The 21217-nt window shown below is 38.5% G+C and overlaps 1 pseudogene across 1 annotated transcript; it reads left to right on the top strand.

The window, feature by feature from the left end:
• The first annotated feature begins 421 nt into the window (after window positions 1-421).
• LOC143622543 (uncharacterized) lies at window positions 422-5490 on the top strand (annotated as a pseudogene). The gene is made up of 8 exons (XR_013151728.1): window positions 422-777; window positions 1049-1093; window positions 1164-1299; window positions 2642-2690; window positions 2762-2810; window positions 4022-4119; window positions 4196-4334; window positions 5275-5490. The product of XR_013151728.1 is annotated as an uncharacterized LOC143622543 (transcript).
• Window positions 5491-21217: the final 15727 nt, after the last annotated feature.

The raw sequence follows: 21217 nt of genomic DNA, 5'->3' as shown, positions 1-21217 counted from the left end.
TTGCGTAGCGCGACTACCAAAAATACTAAGGCTCTCGAGCGGCGATGCGAAGTGCAAAGGGCGCTACATTACGCCAATTACACTTCGCTCGAGCATGTACCCTCGCCCTTGCTCTTGCCCATCGGGTTCGTCGCACTGAGTGTGTCTTTTCATACAAGAATATCTTTTATTCCTAGCGATGTGGAACAAGTTCTCATTTTTCTTATATATATTCATGTGGGATAACTTCACTTTCTTTTTTCATCAACCTTGTTATTTTTCCATTTTCCATTTGCGTATAATTGGATTCCTTTGTTATGCATACGCTCATCCCAACTTTTGAACACAAACATTTGGTAAAATAAAAACGTTAGTAGTGATAAAAAGTAGCCAAAATCCAGAACTCCAACACCCTTTTCATCGAACCAAACCATTCATAGCAATGTCATCTGCTGGTGCTGGTGCTGGTGCTGGTGCTGGTGCTGGTGCTGGTGCTGGTGCTGGTGCTGGTGCCTATCTTCTTACACTCACCCCGTCAACCAAACGACCCCAAGCTCTACTCAAAATGAAGGCACCGTACAAGCTAAAACAAGGGCAATCTCGTCTTTTTCACCAACTCCCATCAGGTCTAAACACATGGAAGTCATATACCAAACGGGTGTAAAAAACAAAACAACCCAAGCGCCATTAGTATTCATCCATGGAAGCTTTCATGCAGCTTGGTGTTGGTCTGAACACTGGCTGCCGTTCTTCTCTCGAAACGGGTTCGATTCCTACGCTATCAGCCTATTGGGCCAGGCTAGCGTTTCCAATTACTATTAGAGGTGTCAATTTCTGAGTCCCAAAAACACAGCTTTCCATACAAGGCTCAACTAACTAAACAATCTTTATTTGCAAGCCCAAGCTCGAAAAATCTCGATCAAGTCCCTCGGTCGGCTTGTTTGCACCCCTAAATTAAAAACTTAAAAAACTTTATCCAACCTGAGAACATGACCCATTTAACACCCCTAGATTTAGTTGCTGGTTCTACGGTAAGTGTGTGAATTTCATGATTGTGGAACATTGGCAGGGTGAAAGTGACGATCCAGATGGTTCAGTTGCAGGCTCTCTTCAGGTTATTATCCGTTCTTGAATGATCTGTTCTTCAAAATGAGTTTTCTGATCCATTGCAAACTGCGTAACAGACACATGCTGCGGATATTGCTCATTTCATCAAGAATCAAACTGCATCATCACCGGTGTTGATTGGGCATTCATTTGGAGGGCTCATTGTTCAGTACTACATTGCAAATTTTGAAAAAGATTCAAGTGGAAGTAAAAGTAAGTTTAAGATTTTATCCTCCAAATTAGATGGATTTCATATAAACTTGACACCTAACCGAGCTTCAGCTTGGCTCGTTTAACTTACGAGAACTCGCTGATTATTTATTAATTAGTTTATGGGGAGAGTGAATACGGTGCTGTCATGCGTGTAAGCTTAGACGCATAACTCATCAAAACTACGTAGTCTTGATTAAAAATACTCAAGAATTAATTTTTTCCCCTAATCCCTACCATCGATCATCAATTTCTCAACAGCCTGATCTTCCTCCCATCCATTGTCCCCAAGGTTTCGATATGCAATTAGTGCACTCCTTAATCAAAACTATATAAATGCAATATCATCCATTAGATTTGTTTCAAAATCTGTGAACTGTGTGTGTCGTATTCACAAAAGATAGAATTAAAATATTAATAAAAACACAAGGTGGAATTGCATACGAACGAACAATCTGATTTTAGTTGAATTGCCTAAGCAAAAAAAGTTCATATGCAATCACAGTATACGATGAAATAATTAGGGAAGGATATAAATAAAAAATTAATTTTGAAATTGATTGATTGCTAACCATCAATTGCCACACGAGAACAAAAAACTTGAAAAACTCTCAGATCCAAGCCTTTGGGAGATGGTGGGTGGGTGGGAGGGAGATCAGGATGTTAAGATATAGATTGGACATGGATGGTAGGGATTAGGGTTAAACAAGTAAATTTTGAGTATTCTTAATCAAAACTACGTAGTTTTGATGAGTTTTGCTTCTAAGCTTACACGCATGATAGCATCATATTCACTTTCCCTTTTAATTATTTTTATGTCTTTATATTAATAAAAATTATATATAACATAATGCGCGCGCGCACACACAGTGTTTAGTTATTTTTATCATAATTATATAAAAAATGATGATTATTATAGAATATATATTAAATAAAAGTTGTATAAACAAATATATTATTTAGTTATTTTATCATAGTTTTATAAATAATAATTATTATTATATATTAAAATGCTATATAAATAATAGGCTCGTTTGTGCTCCTGAGTCTGGCAGTCAGCTCGAGCTCTGGCTAGTTTATGAAACAATCTCATGCTTTGGCTCGAGCTCGATACCTGAAGCTTGGTTGCTCGTTTATTTAACAAGTTCATGTATAGGCTCAGGCCCGTTGAAGCTCAGCTTGATTCGAGCTTTCAGAGTTTTAGCGGGCCAATCTCAAGTAGCTCATGAGCGACTTGGCTCGTTTACACCCCTTTTGACACCAAAAGTTTTTACTTTTTGCATTACTTGCAGCTTTTTTATTCAAAATTGTAGTGATTATTGTTAGTTGCGGCATATGCGTGCAGATCTTGCGGGAGCTGTGCTTCTTTGTTCTGTGCCGCCTACTGGGAATAGGTGCTCTTAATGTTTTATATTCTCGTCCCTGTTTGAAACATTTTACAGCTAACTTATGTTTTGGTGGACAGTGGTTTAGTATGGCGGTATTTGTTTACGAAACCTGTCGCTGCCTATAAGGTACACTATATTTTTTTTATCTGCTATGCCTTTGTTAGAACAATTTCACACATATAGGCATGAGATACGCGTATTTGTTCTTACTCGCCTAAACCCTAAATCTTTTCATTCTATTGTCTATATGATAAGAGTCTAGAATCTGGACTCATGGACTCAAACAAATGATTCAATTACTGTAACATGATAACCCGATTTGAGATGGGAGGTCTACGATTACCCAATTCAAGATGGGAAGTCTCCAATTCAAGGTTAAATAAAACCTAATATTTCGATAATAATAAACATTGACATCCTCCTCACTATAACAAAAGATATAAATAAGCACTAGTAGAATAATAACTTGCCCCAAACTTTAGCTACCCTTTATTAATAGAATAATAACCAGTCCTAAATTTCAGTTACTCTTTAACCCGCCATCCCCTCTTTTAATAACTTATTTGACCAAGATGTGGGACCTTATCACTATAACTCTATACAAACATAAAACATATGCATATGTATCTATAAGCGAATAAAAATATATACGCGCTACTGTGTCACACATCACATTGGGTTAAGTGATTATTGTTAAGATAAAGTTTGATACATGGGTAAAAGTAGATACGCGTATCTCATGTAGGGGTTTGAATTTCTGATACAACATGAAAACACCACAAGGACCTAACACGAATTTCACGGGTTTGGGTTTAGTTTTAATAAATGGTTTCAGGTCATTTTTTGGTCAAACCCGTGAACCCGTTTAGCTAATCGGGTCGTGTTCATGTCAGCCTGGGAATTTCACGGGTTGACTCGTTTAACCCATTTTTTTTGTAAAACTTTTTTGTGTGTTTTGTGTTATAAATTAAATTGTTCGATATTTTATGCCAAAATTTAAAACTTAAATGGAGAATTTGACATACAGTTTAATGATTAAAATGCAACTCTTTTATATACATTTGTATTTTTTTGTTGCACATTTATAATTTTAAAGTATTAATTAGCGAAAAAATCTGAATTATTCATGTCATGTTCAAGTTCATATGTCTGGCACGATTTTCTGGTTCATGCCTGATTTTCAGGTCCGTGCCGGCTTAGACTCGCAAACCCTCGAACACCACTCGTTTAGCACTCCTATGACTAGATTAGTCATTTGTTAAGGACATAACACACTCAATAAAATTATCATTTTCTATAATATTGTCAACATTATAATAATACTTGTGTTGTTATAGGTCACTATGAGCTTAGCAGCAAAAGCTTTTCAAACATCGTTACCTCTTTGCAAGGAAACATTCTTCTCCCGAGAGATGGACGACAATCTTGTCCTACGGTCTGGCCCTTTAAAATATTCTTCGATACGCTATCATTTTGAATATAATATTAGAAGAAAAGTTTTTTACTTACAGTTATCAAGAACTGATGACAGAAAGTTCAAGAATGCCATTGTTTGATTTGAGAAAACTTAATGCTTCACTTCCTGTCACAACAGTGTCAAACCTGTCTACCCGAGTTTTGGTCATGGGTGCAGCCAATGACTTTATTGTGGTAAGCATGATCTTTATTATGTTTTTGTTATGGTATTGTGTGAAAACTGAGGGAAAATAAAATATTGTTTTGTTATTTGGACTCTTTATGCAAGTTGAGAACTCCATGTCTTCGTGTGTTTGAATATTAGGGGTGTGAACAAGCTGAGTTGAGACCAAGCTTTTGGCTCGTCAGAAAGCTTTTAAGCTTGCACGTGGCTCGGGCTTGGCTCTTTTACATAATATAGTGTATATATTTAGTTATTTATTTATATAATATATATTGTATATCTTTATCTTAATTATATATATGGTTACTTATACGATGTACTATATATTTTGTATATCAAGTAAAAGGTATTATACTTACCCATGTAAAAGGCTCGTTTAAGCTCGCAAGCCTAGTCGAGGAGACGAGGACGGTATATGGGTTCGGGTTCGGCTCATTTACATAGTATAGTGTATATTATTTAGGTATTTATTTATATAGTATATTAATTAATTATGTTTATCCATTTAAAAGGCTCCTTTAAGCTCGCAAGCCTTGTTGAGTTCGGTATATTGGCTCAGGCTTGTCTCTTTTATTATTTTTTATTTTATTTGTTTACTTATATAATTATTTGATATTGATAATTATTATTTTTTTATATATAATGTCATATATACTATTTAGTTATTTTTTATCCTAAGCATGTTCTAATTAATTTTAAAAAGTACTATATATCTATCATATCAAATAACAGTTATTATATTTATACAAATAAAAGACTCGTTTATGTTTGCTAGCCTAGCCGAGCTCAGTATATGAAGTTCAGGCTCATTTATTAAACAAGCTTTATTTTTCGCTCGAGCTCACTTAAGCTAGCTTTTAACAAACTGCAACTTACAAGCGGCTCGACTCATTTACACCACTAGTGAGTGAGTGAGTGAGTGTGTGTATTCTTATATTTGAGTGTTAACAGGATGCAAAAGGACTGGAGGAGACTGGGAGTTTCTATGGTGTAGAACCGGTGTGTGTCGAAGGAGTTGCTCATGACATGATGTTGGATTCTTCGTGGGAAAAAGGCGCCTAACTCATACTATCATGGATACAAAATTTAGATGGAAAGACGAGCATGAATTCAACTTTGTGATGAAGCAACTCAAAAGCTCCATATTTGTATGATCAAAAGTGCTCTTTGACACGACGTAGCGATTGGAAGCTTGTTGTGGAGATTGTGGTTCGATGTCTTGGTCAACGTTCGGTTTGTTGTGAGCTAGTGAGGCCTTTGTTATTCAGTGGTCAGGGTTTATAACTTTCAAGAAGACAGCCAACTTTTGGGATGTAAGTGCTCTAAACTAGTCATTTTATATGTCTATTTATCTATTATAACAAACATGGTTCGGAAATAACAAACGAGCTTTGATCGGACAAGCTTGTTCAAAGGAGAATCACAATAAGATTTCACTTCTAACACATGCCTTTTTTGCGTGTGACAGAAAGAATGCATCACACGCGTATTAGCAAAGTTGAACGAGTAGATAGATGTTTTAAACCTGAAAATACCCATAAAAGTTAGGATATTTTTGTTTTAAACAAAGATTGATTTATACAAATTGTATTATCTTTGTTTAGCAACAAATTTAACACATAAATCGTATGAAATTCGATAGTTTTCAATATATAGCCTTATCACAATATATAGCCTTATCACAAGTATACCAGTCATGAAATCACACGCTTTGCACTAAGTTAAACTTGAAATAAGAAGTTATAACTAGCACCATAACAATGGACAAATAAACAACCTAACAACGTAAAGTCGTAAAGACAGATGTAGATGTTATAACTGTTGGGTTTTAACAAGATTATCAAAGTCATATAAACCTATTTATATAAATAAAACGCAGCGGATATATTAGTTTTAAATCTTGTTATTTAGATTAATATAAATCGATTTAATATATATAAAACCCAAGCCCTGGATCCATATACGATATTACATGCTTACCAATATAAACAACCATATGGTGTTTATGTAGTATACCTTCAAGACTCCAAGAGATGAAGGAGATGATGATATGATTTGAAAGGCTACTCTTCAAGGAGAGAAGAGCCTCAAGCTTGTATACCCACAAACATCCAACAAACACCCGTTTTGCTAGGATTTGATGGCACTTGATCAATAAAAATCTTCCTTGTGTTCTTCTTCTTTGGCCGAATTCAAGGAGAGGGAGGGAGGGAGAGAGAGAGAGAGAGCATGCAATCTTAGTGGTAATGTTTTTGTCGTGTTCCAAAAAATATAAAGAGGGATAATTTCAAAACAAATGAGTGGAAAGTTCCCCCCATAAATGGCTGGCCATACCAACCCATTTATTATATTTTTCTGGTAACACACTAATACTCTGTACTAGTTACATGACTAATACTCCATATACTTGAAACTTTATGACATGTAACTCTTTTGACATGTCATAAGTTTCATGCAATATATCATAACCATTATCATATATATATATATATATATATATATATATATATATTATTTAACCAATTTAAATAGTATCATAAGATAATCTCTCTAAATAAATTATCAATATAATTTATTGATTCCTCAAGTGCAAATATTTAGAAACCCATTTTCTAAATATCATAAGTGTTAATATTTATTTGTTAGATCATATCTACAATAAATATCATGGTGTTAGTCTAGCTTGTTTTGGGCATGACCCGACTTGGATCATAACGTACTAGCCACATCAATTATAGTATATGTCTTGGGCAGACCGAGTCCAACAATAACTTCACATGCATAGAGATATTGGCAATTAGAGCATCCATAACTAGATCTTAGGAGTTGTTTTTGGGTGGAATGTCATGAGTTTTTACTTATTGTGGGCATCATTTTAATGACTTGGTTTTAGAAAAAGTTTTTGGGTAAAAACTATAAAATATATGAGATGAAGGTGGGGCGAGGTGGAGGGTTTTGTGTGTAAAATGTGGTGATGGTGTGACAATGTTTTTAAAATTTTATTGGTGAGTTTTAGATGTTTTTGAAGAATAATATTTTTATGATATTTAGATGTGTTTTTGATGTTTGTATATACCTCCTCTGGATGCTCTTATATTATGCACTTACAATATACCATGTATTAACAATGTAATTTTAAAAATTGTGTTCACTTTCATTTATTTACTATATATGTGTGGGGGTAAGGTGTCAAACACACCATACCAATAATAAGTCAAAGGGAGAAACTCGCATAAAGAGTATCATCCGCGAAGGGACACAGGTCTGTAGCAAGGAGAAATAATAAAGCACAGCGGAAGCCTCACTATAGACAGACACGTGGCATGAAACCACAGCTTAGTAACATTGGCAATTGTATGGACGCATGATCGACCAATAGAAATTGGCTAGCGTGATACTTGCACAGAAAGATAGAATATAATACGCCAGATTGTCCAACCAATCAGGATGGAGTATTATGCTCATCCATGAGATTGGAAGCTTCCATTGAGTGGGACAGCTGGCCAACCCCCCCCCCCCCCCATTCGGCTATAAATATAGAACAAGGTCTAACGGTAAAAGGATTCCATAGTCTCTGAATTATTAAAATATATTCTTACCACTTACCATACTGATTCTCACGCCGGAGGGTGGTTACAAGAAAACCCCCAATTCCACTTCTCGTAACGAGCTCATGGTGTTTAGTTTTGCAGGTTAGATAATCTGTTGGAACTCACAACTGTCCGTAATAACATCATTGGTAAATATTAAGCTGAACCTCTAGAGGTCGGTTTATATATCTATCCACTCTTGGGTGAGGTATTAGGTTTAACTCTATCTGGTCAGACTTAATGTTTATTCATTGGCGCCATACGTATCAGCTAAAACTAAAAAATCTGTAATCAAGTGTTACGAGTTTTGGCAGACCTCCCCCAACGACACCCCAATCTCCCAACCGTGCAGAAACCAACTTAGATGGGCCCAGAAGGAAGCTTGAGGCAAAGAGAAGATTATATCGAAAATGAACGTCCTCAACAAGACGCATCGTTCCATTTCGTGGAAGCCCGTTTCAGCGGTCAGAAATGTCCCTTCGCAACAAAAGACGAAAAATACCCAGTAATGTGGCTAAAGAAGGAACAAGAAAGAATCACTAGAGAGTTCGAGAGGAAGTTGGAACAACAAGCGAGAATACTAGCGAAGGTAGACGTGCACAAAAAAACCGGTTCCGGAACCTAACTGGAACCGGTTCCAGTTCCTATCCGGTTAACCCAATACCCGGTTTGGGTATTTTTGTACCCGAAAATCGTACTCGGTTCTCCTATTTGTATGTACCCATCGGTCCCAACCCGGTTCCTACCCGGTTCTTAATTGTAACCGGTTCGGTTCCTACCCGAAAAAACCGGTTCCGGCGGTTTTTTTTTGAAAAGTCAAACACAGGTCAGACTAGCCGTTGGAGTGTGTTTTATAGTTTTGGAAGTGGTTTAACATAACAACGTCGTCATTAGTTGCCATTTGTTGTCGGTTTAAGCTTACTTGTGTTTTGGAGTGTGTTTTATAGTTTTGGAAGTGGTTTAACAAGTACACACTCATACATTGATATTTATAGGATGAAAAATGGCTAAATATAGTACTAAAACCGGTTCCAACGGTCAAAAACGGCTATATAGCCGTTGGAACCGGTTTCTAACGGCTATATTGTTTGAATTTCAAAAAAAACCGGCGGAACCGGTTTTTACGTAATAACCGGTCCGGTTCCAACCCTACCCGGTTCCTAAAAGTTTGCATTTCTGGGCATCGGTTTGTGTCGGGAACCGAACCGGTTCCTGAGTGGAACCGGTGTCATTTTCTACCCGGTTTGAAAAAAACCGGTTCCGAACCGGTTCGGGTTTTCAAGGTGAATCCGATTTGTGCACGTCTAAGCGAAGGGAATCACCCCGCGAGCCATTGTCTTCTCAGGAGATGACGCGAAGTCATCAAATGACGAGAGACACCCTCGTCGCCGCGAAACGAAAGACCAGGAAGCCACCGAGGCCAACATAAAAAATAAGGAAGAAGCCAATAAAGGTCTCCTAACTTAAGTCAAGTGGCTAAGTCAAGAAACACACGAGGGAAAAGCCGGGAACTGAAAAGCGGAAGCGATGGAGAAAGTCCTGGGCCGAGAGACCAAGCACGGGGGGGAAAACATTTGAACTATTATCCCGACGCAGACGTGGATTTCTCCAAGCCTTACAGGCCAAAGGCTTTCGCGGAAAGATCGAAGTTCATATAAAAGATAGCAGAAGCTCCACTACCTTCCAACTCAAAACTACCATCCGCGGTACGAAAATATGATGGGATGACCGATCCAAGTGACCATTACAAAGTTTCATAACTGTCGGAGGAGTGATAGGTTGGACATTACCTATATGGTGCCATATGTTTGCCCTCACTCTCCATGGCGCAACTAGGGAATGGTTCGAGAGACTCCCGGAAGGTCAGATCAAGAGCTTTGAAGGCTTGGTAGCAAAATTCTCTCTACACTTCAGTCAGCAGCGGAGGCCTCAAAATAGGAGGAGTAAGCGAAGACATGATGAAAGCCGACTTCCGTCAAGGAGTGCGGAGCGATGACCACATCTGGTGCCTGTCAGGAAGAGATAGCATGCCGAATTCATGGAACGAACTCATGAGAGTAGCAAAAGGATACGCTGACACCGAGAAATCCTTAAGTGGACGAGGACATTCATGAGCTGATAGCAAGAGCGAACCCAAAGGTTTCAAGAACAACAAAAGAGAACGAGGATCAATATGGTCTCGAATTCAACCCTCGGTGGAAATATCAGTGCCACCCCTGTCGCTCGACCATTGTTGGGAGAAAAACAAAACGATCGAAATCGCGGAACTAAGAATAGGGAATGGACTTCGCTAGGGGAAACCCCGTCCCAAATCCTAACAACTGAAAATGTCAACTTCCGGACACCCAAACCAATCTTCAAGAGAAAGAATTTGGATAAGTCAAAGTATTGTAAGTTCCATGAAGACATTGGTCACAATATAGATGACTGCACAAATTTGAACAATGAGATTGAGAACGCGGCGAAATCCGGAAAACTCGAACATTTGGTCATAGAAACCAGAAATCATGCCAGAATTTAGGGACCAGGCAGAGATGATGGTCCCCCACGAAAACAGATAAGAGATCTGAATACACACATGATAAAAGGTGGAAAAGGCAAGAGCACGAAAAGACAAACACCAAGCAGCGAGGGTTGGAAAAAAGAACTAGTAATCTTCCCGCGAATCAAAGGAGGATCATGCTTGAAGCAACCACTGATAATCACAGCGTTGATAGGACATTACCGAAGCACGTACGTCTTCATCGACTAAGGCAGTACTTCAAACATTATGTACCAACAATGTTTCGGTTCAACTTGACGTGGAAAACAAAGTGAGACTGGAACCAGCCAACACGCCTATCTCTGGGTTTTCGAATGAAATAACACATCTGCTGGGACAACTGAAGTTCCCACTAACGTTAAGTGATGGTAAGCACTCGAGACCGAAGAGGTAGAATTGTTGGTATTACCAGTGAAGTCCAAACATGACGTGATCCTAGGAAGAGAAGCGATAAGAGATTTTAATGTAAATCGTTTCACCACAAACGACATAATGGGCATCCCAACACCAACAGGGGTCGCGTTGATAAAACCAAACAAGGACTGCCTAGTCGCGGAAGGGTCAAAACCCCCAAAAGCGCATAAAACGACCAGTACCAAGGAACTTGAGAAATGGATGCTCAACGCTAAATTTCTAGATCAGACCATCACCATCGGATCTACCTTGTCAAGCAATATAGTTTCACACCTACAGCGATTGCTATTGAAAAATGTAGATGTGTTTGCATGGCAATCAACTGACATGACAGGTGTTCCGCGCAGAATAGCAGAACACGTCTTGGAGGTCAATCCGGCGTTCACACCAGTCGTTCAAAAACGACGGAAGATGGGTCCAGAACAAACAAAAGCGATGGACGATAAAGTAAGCGAATTATTAAAAGCGTGTATTATAAGGGAAATACGGTGCCAGACATGGGTCGTGAATCAAGTATGGTACCAAAAAATAAGGGGGCATGACAGATGTGCATTAATTACAAAGACCTGAACAAAGCATGCCCAAAGATTTCTACCCACTTTCTGAAATAGATTTGAAGGTAGACGCAGTAGCTCCATACTGCTTCAAATGTTTCTTAGACGTATACAAAGGTTACCATCAAATCCACATAGCTGAAAGAGACCAAGATAAAACAGCTTTTCGCACAGACAAAGGCACATTTTGTTATAAAATGATGCCCTTTGGATTGAAGAATGTGGGAGCTACTTATGTTATCAAATGATGCACAGACAAAGGCACATTTTGTTAACAAATGTTTCTTAGACGTATACAAAGGTTACCATCAAATCCACATAGCAGAAAGATACCAAGATAAAACAGCTTTCCGCACAGACAAAGGCACATTTTGTTATAAATGATGCCCTTTGGATTGAAGAATGTGGGAGCTACTTATCAACGCCTAATGGACAAACAGTTCGGTGAACAGATTCGAAACAACCTCGAAGTGTACCGGACGACTTGGTCATCAAGAGTCTGAAAGAAGATCAAATGTTGCGAGACATTGAAGACACCTTCCAAAAGCTGTGAAAGATAAGTATGAAACTAAACCCAAGCTAGTGTTCGTTCGGAATGGAAGAAGGTTAGTTCCTCGGGGTGGTTGTCACCAAGAATGGATTCAAGGCCAACCCCGAAAAAGTACAGGCAATCTCCCGCATGCCATCACCAAAATCATTGAAAGAGGTCCAAACCCTAAACGGGAGATTGGTAGCGATGAATATACTTACCATGCCATAACGTCATTCCCATTCGTGTCTACGTTGCGGAATTGCCTAAAAAAACCACAATTTTGGTAGACACCAGAAGTGGAACAAGCTTTCTAAGAAGCGAAGAAGATCCTGATCGAGCTGCCAACGCTGACTGCCTCGCGGAAGGGCGGAGAGTTAGTCATATACCTATCCGCATCAACCAGAGCGATAGGAGCAGTGCTGTTGGTAGAGCACAAAAAAATTCAAACACCGATTTATTACGTCAGCAGGACTCTCACAGATGCGGAAACGAGATACTCCATAATGGAAAAATTTGTCTTAGCATTGGTGTACGCGTCAAGACTCCTCCGCATATATTTTCACGGTTACCTAATCAGTGTGTTGACAAGTTATAAGATACAAAATGTGCTCCGGAAACCAGAACTTTCAGGACAGTTGGCAAAATGGACTATTGAACTAGGAGAACATACCCCTCCAGTACAAACCTAGGCCATCATTTAAAGGACAAGTTATGGCGGATTTCATCGCGGAAGTACCATCCGAGAAAGAAGATTAGTGTAGAGCGGAAGAAAAACCAATTGTGACTGTTGAAGAGAGCAAAACATGGTTGTTATTCATCGATTGGGCGTCCAATGACGAAGGATCAGAAGCTGGATTGAAGCTGGTAAGCCCAGGTAAACAAGAGTTCACATATGCTATTCGCTTGGATTTTAAAAGCACGAACAACGAGGGAGAATATGAAGCATGTTTGCTGGGTTACGTATAACCGACAAATTTGGAGCACAACACGTCGAGGCACATGTTGACTCAATGCTCACAGCCAGCCAGGTCAATGGCTCATATGAGGCAAAGAATGAAGCCATGGCGTCTTACCTGGAGCAAGCTAGACAGATGATCCAAAAATTCAAATCATGTAGAATCAAAGATATCAAGAGAAGTGAAAACAAGTCAGCTAACGCGCTAAGCAAATTGGCAGCGAACAACTTCGTACATCTGGCCAAGGAAGTAAGAGTTGAAACATTAGCAGAACCATTCGTTTTGCCAAGACATGTTTGCATCACACAAAGCCTAGAAGAGTCATGAATGACTCCGTCAAGGCATACCTCGTGGAAGGTATCCTGCCGTGTTAAAAGGCGGAAGCTCAAAAGATACGACACAAAGCGTTTCAATACCAGTGAAAGATGGGATCCTATATAGAAGATTATTTCTAGGCCCATTACTCCGCTGCCTAGATGTTGAAGATGGCAATTACTTGATTCAGGAGATCCATGAAGGGATTTGTGGGCTACACGTAGGACCGAGGATGGTCGTAGAAAAGATTACCATCGCCGGTTACTAGTGGCCCATCATGCACATGGACGTTGTAAAAGAGCTGCGTAAGTGTGACTCATGCCAACGATACGCACCAAACACTCTCTGACCCAAGAATGACTTAATCCTAGTCTCTTCCGCGTGGCTGTTTCAGAAATGGGCCATTGACATCATGGGCCCATTCCCAGGAGCCCCGTAATAGTGAAATTCTTGGTAGTCACGATCGACTACACAAAGTGGGTCGAGGCAAAGCCCTTAGCATCCATTGGCACTGCCATTATCAAAACGTTAATCTGGGAGTTCATCATATGCTGATAAGACAATGGTTAGTGATAATTGATGTGCTCTAAAATATATATAATATATATAAATATTTCCTACACTTTTTAGTAGGTTTTGAGTTGGTTTTTTATTAAATAATACTTCTAAGTGGCTTATAATTTGAATTTTGTTGGTTTCATGAGATAATGAACTAAAATGATATGTTTTAAGTAAACTTGAGACCAATGAGTGAATACTCGAATATATTTTATAATTGTTAATACTAGTAGTAACTTATTGTTATTAATATTATTACTACTATTAGTAATATAGTGGGAAATAGAGAGAGTACACAATATTGCAAATCAAAAGAAGAATAAAATAACACATATTCTTGAAAGAGTTTTGGCCACTAGGAAGACTTTGACAACAGGAAGAGGAATATTTTCTTTTTGGTTTGTTCACTGTTCGCCTTTTATTTTAAAACTCAATTGTTATTTATTTTTAGTTATTGTTATCATGAGTTTGACTACTATACATTTTGACTTGTCTATTATTATGATTATTATGAGTAGCTAAATCTATTAGAACTACATAGGTTTGGTTAATTGATGATGTGTTGATTGTTTTTGGGTTGAGTAACGAACATATAATTGATTTTCTATTGTCAAGTTCATATTATTATGATTTTATTCTATGATTGCTATTGAGTTATTCATTATTATATTAATTACACACCGTGTGATTTTATCTTTACATGAATTAGTTTTGTGTTTGGTTTAGGATTGCATGTTAGACTAATTACTTGGTGTTTTTGGTTGTTTGTGGTAGACGTCACCATAGGGTTTGATTAGTTAGAGTTGTTTATCTCAATAGTTCATCTCCTTTTAGTCGGACCAAGAAATTAGGAGTTGGTTTATCTCTTTGGTCTAGTCTATTTACTTAGCCATTGCGAGACCACGTGCGGTTTCCTAAGCGTTGATTAGGTTATTTTGTAAGCCAAGTTATTTGATCTTTAATATTGAATTACCCCTTATTCCCTAGGTTTGTTAAGATTACGAGCCTTAGCGGAGTTTGTGATTTTAAGAAGGACCAAGTAATAAATCAATTGGGTACTTAGAAAATCAACCGTGCTTTATCCTTCTTTCTAGACGTTTTTAGCGGTCTTCAGTAAAACTGACCGTGGGGACCCTATTTTCCCTTATTATTGTCTAGTTAGATCATCCTTAGAGCCTGGTTTTATGTGTTCGTTGTCACCCGAGCGTCGTTGATAGTCGTTAAGATACCTTACCTAGGTGGTTCACCTTCATCATATTCGAGAGCTCCGTTAGTGCCGTTAAGTTTTCTCGTTAGTTTCATTAAGTTAAGTAAGTTAGTTAAATTAATTAAAAAATAATAAAATAATAATAATAAAATCAATTAAATATTATTAGGTAGGACTTGGATTAGGGTTTATAATCTGAGCCGTTCTCACGTGTTTCGAGTTCGATATCCGGACTTTTCTGATCTTTGCTATACGCGACCGGTACACTTGCCGTTTGTGTGAACTAGGATAGATTTTTTGGTTTTTTAAAGCTTAGTTGCGATTTGTGTTTTATTTATATATATAGTTTCGCACACCAAGTTTTTGGCGCCGTTGCCGGGGACACGGTTTGAGGCGATTAGAGAACGACCCGAGTTTGGGGACGTACCTCTTTTCTTTTTACTTGTTTATTTGCTTTTATTTGTTTTTAGTTTAATTTTAGCTGAGTTAATTTTAGTTTTTCTTTATAGTCGTATGCTTCATACCCGCTCACAAGGACCGCCGAAGCTTGAAACGTCTGACGATACCGAGAAAGTCCAGCTCGAGAGAGAGCATTCTGTTTCACCAACAGGTTCTTCTTCTTCTTCTTCTTCTTCTTCTTCTGTTTCTTCCGCATCTTCTAGGGAGTAGTTGCTGATTATGATAGGCCGACAACGAATCCTCATTCAAGCATCACTCTACCGAACAGTGCCGCCGCTGGCAACTGGTCTATTCCTGCCCACGTCATGCAACTCATCAAGATCGCACTCCAATTCGATGGGATAGAGAGCGAAGACCCTTCAAACCACATCGACATGTTTGTTCAAATCTGCGAAACTTTCAATATCGACAACATGAACGATGAAGCCATCTATCTCCGTCTTTTTCCCTTCTCACTCGCCGACAAAGCCTACAAATGGTTGAAGTCACTACCTGCTGGATCCATCACCACTTGGGCGGGCCTTCAAGAGAAATTCATGACCAAATTCTTTCCACCATCTAAATCTGCTTGACTCCGTGAGGAGATTTGTTATTTCCGCATGAGGTCCGACGAGTCTTTCGGGGAAGTTTGGGAAAGATTCAAGGACCTTCTTCTTAGTTGTCCGAGAGAGCACCGAGTTCACTACCAAGTAATACTGAGAAAAATCCGAGAGGGTTCGCCAAAACGGTGACTACTAGGAGCGGTGCTGGAAGAGAAAGAGAGGCTGATCCTTTGAGAGTCATCACACCCGCGGTCGATGAAGAGGAGTAGGTGGACGAGGAGATCCAGATGGAGCCTCCTCCGGCCGAGGCACACCAGCAGACTATTTGTAACACCCCGTAACCGCAGCGGAAACGTACACGGGATGCAACAGACACATCTGATATCAACAGCATTGCTTATAAAGAAAATACCACTACATTAATTTATATCATATTACATCGTTGCTAATTCGTTACTGTCTAGGTGTTACACACGAGTTGTACCGATAAGACATTAATATATTCATTACAAAATATAGATCAGCAAGCTTCCAACAAGTAGCACAGATCATTAAGCACATATCAATCATTCCAACTTGGGCATACCTAGAAAACATGTAAAGAAAACGGGTCAACTACGAATAGTTGGTGAGTTTCACTAATTTAAATAAACACTGACAGATCATTTTAATAATCATTTATTAAACAATGTTATTATGCGGGAAACTATGTTTCCCCAGAACATTTATAACCTCTGGGAACTAAGTTACCCCAGAACAATAATAACCTCTGGGAACTACGTTACCCCAGAACAATAATAACCCCTGGGAACTATGTTACCCCAGAATAATAATAACCCCTGGGAACTATGTTACCCCAGAATAATAATAACCCCTGGGAACTATGTTACCCCAGAACAATAATAACCCCTGGGAACTATGTTACCTCAGAACAATAATAACCCCTGGGAACTATGTTACCCCAGAACAATAATAACCCCTGGGAACTATGTTACCCCAGAACAATAATAACCTCTGGGAACTACGTTACCCCAGAACAATAATAACCCCTGGGAACTATGTTACCCCAGAACAATAATAACCTCTGGGAACTATGTTACCCCAGAACAATTCCACACGATAAACAATTTATATATTCTATGCATCAAACCATATATATATAAATATACAAGTGTTTCCATACGATCGGTATGTACTTAAATATTTTAACAAAGACATGTTTTCCGCCCCGGGAAAATATTTAAAACAGTTCAGTAAAAAGGGGCTCGTGAAAACTCACCTTTCTGTGAGTCGAGACGTGATACAATGAACTGCTATAAGCCTGGATCTGTAATATAATATCTAGTCGTTACTATATAATTCCCATAAATTAAATACGTATCAATCGGTACATCTGGGGACATTGTTAGCCCAGTACTGTACTCGATTCGGGGACAATGTTAACCCCGTGACACTTCTAAGGACTCAGATTGTGACATTGCTTAGAGTCTGACGGTCAAAATTATCATTTTTATGATTTCCTTGATTTGCGTGCCTAGCACGGTTATCCGTTTTTAGTTTCAAAAATGAGTTTGGTCACACCCGACCCAAAAATGGTGTTTGACTGTTAATTTAGTTAAAGTGATGAAATTAGAGCTCGGTTTGGACACCCCGTTTGGCCGCGGGGCCCGTTTCCGTCATTTAGGTGCCGGAAACAGTAAAATCGGGTAAAATTACCCAAATCATCCGAATTATTTTTGGATGATTTATTTTTACTTAATTTACTTAGTTTTATGGAAATGGTCCATTTTTAGGGTTTTCATATACCAGTCAGCTCGCTTATGCGAGTTTTGCCGGTTTACACGTTTTAAGCTTTAAAAATTTGTTTTTATGTTCTTTTTAGCACAAATGATTACCCGTTTAGTCTCGGGTCTTGAAATTTTGCACAAAACTTATTTTGACAGTAAGAAATTTTATAAAAATTTTCCAGATTTATTTTCTTATATTTACATTTATTTATCTATTTTTAAACCTTATTAAAACACTAAATATGTCAAAAATACCAAAAGACTTTAGAAAAATCCCAAATTTTTCTGGGATGATCCCTGCCATCCTCATAACTCCCTGGAATTTTTCCAGAACCCAAAACTCATTTTTCAAGCCATTTTCACAAAAACCGAGCTAGAAAGCTCTAGAACTCGTTTTACCGAAAAGCCCCCTTAGACTTCTCCAACTGAGCTCAAATTTTGTGTGTGAATTTTATATGTTATAAAAAGCTTATCCTAAATTTTTCAGAATTTTTCATCAAGTTTAGCTATTTTTCACCATTTTTGGCCAAAACCGAGCATTAAATTCACCAAATATTCATATTTTATCCAAAAATTACCAAAAATTCACAGATCTCATATTTTCTTGTGTAGATCATCTCTGTGAAATTTCGTGACCCAACTCTAAGCACATTACAATCTGTCCAAAATCACTAAATCACACGAAAACCGAACTATTTTGTGTTTTCTAGCGTTAGATCGCAAAGATCTTGGTTTCTAGCCTTTGCTAGCCACTAGATACAACACTTACAAGCACAATAACACTATACCAAGCAAGTTACACCAACAATCAAACCATTTCTTTCATAGTGTCGGTTTTGATATAAAAACAAAGGTTTTAACCGTAAAAATCCGTTCTCGACTCTTTTTACTCATTTCTTGGACCAAGATCCCTTGTATAACTTGTATACATCTCTTGATTATGCAAGAGTCGGTTTCATCTCGGGTTTTCACCCGTCTTTCACTTGGAAATTCATTTTTTAAAGATTTTAACCGTAAAAATTCGTTATAAACTCTTTTAACTCATCACTTGGATCAAGATCCTTTGTATAACTTGTATACATCACTTGATCATGCGAGAATCGGTTTCAACTCGGATTTTCACCCATTTTTACATTTGAAACCTCCTTTTCTCAAGATCATGAAGTTGGAAACAAGATTTAAGCAATAAAACATGTGTTATACCTTGTGTTCTTGGTTTGGATCAAGGGTTTTTGGGTTGAATGTTTGAAGGTTTGAAAGATTTGAGAGAGTTTGGTGTTAGAAAAAAAAAATGAATTGATAATGTGTGTAATGGGGACCGATCGGTCCAAGTAATGGGTGGGGGTGGGCCCCACAACTTCAATATTAGCCACATATTCGGATTTCCGTAATCCGGATAATGTTTTGGATAATCTGGCTCAGTTCGTTTCTCGTTTAAACTCGTAATTCGGCTTAAAACGAGTCTAAAATGGTTGTTTTTCGGGTTAAAATAAAATTTACATAAAACCGACTTAAAAACTTTAAAAACTTAAACCATGACATTAAAACATCATATTATTAATAATTACGCATCTTTTTCGGCTTGATCGATCGTCTCTTGCTTGGTTTGATGTTAAAGGTTTCGTTTACCGTACCGACGTACTAGTAAATCGAAATCCTTTCTCTGTGCTATAATTCACTTATCCCGAAGTATTAATACTTCGTAAATATCACTAAACATTATATACTTCGTCTATAATGTAATTCCCGATTCGTTCAGGTTTCAATAATCGTTCGTTGGTTAATTGTAATTCCAATACGATTCACTATATAATCGAGTATGATTCGTACTATGAATCATATATACTCGTATATACGTACTATAACTCATATAATCAATATTAAATGACACGTAATTAGTATATACCGGCTAGGGTATACCTAGATTTGCCGGAATCGTTACATTCTCCCCCCGTTATAAAAATTTCGTCCTCGAAATTTTACACGTCAACTACTTCCTTTTGAGGAAATAGGTGGGGGTATTTCTTCCGAAATTCATCTTTTCGTTCCCAAGTAAATTCTGGGCCTCGTTGCGAATTCCATTTAACTTTGACCAACGAGATCTTATTGTGTCTAAGTTGCTTGATTTTCCCGTCTACTATTCCTATGGGCTCCTCCACAATGTTGAGCTTATCATTTATTTGAACACCCTCTAAGGGTAATACCGATGTCTCATCCGACAGACACCGTTTCAGGTTCGACACGTGAAACACGTTGTGAACAGCACTCAGTTCATCAGGCAGTTCTAATCGGTATGCTACAAGACCGATTTTCGCAGTAATAACGAATGGTCCAATATATCTAGGGGCCAACTTCCCCGCCTTTCCAAATCTGACCACTCCTTTCCAAGGTGATACTTTCAAATATACCTTTTCCCCCTTCTCAAATGACAACGGTTTTCGACGGGTATCGGCATAACTCTTCTGCCGATCCCGCGCGGCTTTCAGGTTGTTCTTGATTTCAAGAATCTTGCTGGTCGTCTCCTGGACCAGATCCGATCTAATGACCTGCGAGTCACCCACTTCAGACCAGCAAAGTGGTGATCGGCACTTCCGTCCATACAATGCTTCATAAGGTGCTGCCTTTATACTGCTATGGTAACTGTTATTATAGGAAAATTCAACGAGTGGGAGATGTTGATCCCAGTTTCCCTTAAAGTCCAGTACGCAGGCACGAAGCAAATCCTCCAAAGTTTGAATGGTCCTCTCAGACTGACCATCGGTCTGAGGGTGGTAAGCTGTGCTTAGGTCAATACGTGTTCCTAATGCTTCTTGGACAGCTTGCCAAAGTTTGGAGGTGAAATGGCTATCCCTATCAGAGATGATCGAGATGGGGATGCCATGACGAGACACTATTTCATTTATATAAATTTGTGCAAGTCTCTCAGTGTTATAATTATTTCTAATTGGAATAAAGTGTGCCGATTTGGTTAATCGATCCACGATTACCCAAATTGCATCATGTCCCCGGGGTGTCTTAGGGAGGTGTGTCACGAAATCCATCGTGATTTGCTCCCATTTCCATTCGGGAATTTCCGGTTGTCGTAACATTCCCGAGGGTTTCTGGTGCTCCACCTTAACTCTCGCACACGTCGTACACTTGCCGACGTATGTGGCTATATCCTTTTTCATACCTGGCCACCAGTAAAATTCTTTCACATCCTTGTACATTTTATCTGATCCCGGATGTATGGAATATTTCGATTTATGCGCTTCATCCATGATCAAATTACGAAGGTCGTGGAGGGTCGGGGTCCAAATCCGATTCTTGAAATAGAGAATTTCGTCCACACGCTGTTCGAAATTCTTCTCGTTACCGTAAAGTCCCTCTTTTTCCAATTGTTCCACTTTCAACGCCTCGCGTTGAGCGACTCGAATCAAATCCGAAAGGCTCGAATGG

Source organism: Bidens hawaiensis, unplaced genomic scaffold (assembly GCF_021521415.1).
Source record: "Bidens hawaiensis isolate Kalapana, Puna unplaced genomic scaffold, B.hawaiensis_p1.1 tig00003217_1, whole genome shotgun sequence".
Lineage (NCBI taxonomy): Eukaryota > Viridiplantae > Streptophyta > Magnoliopsida > Asterales > Asteraceae > Bidens > Bidens hawaiensis.
Note: the sequence above shows the minus strand (reverse complement) of the source record. Positions and strands in the feature narration are given on the sequence as shown.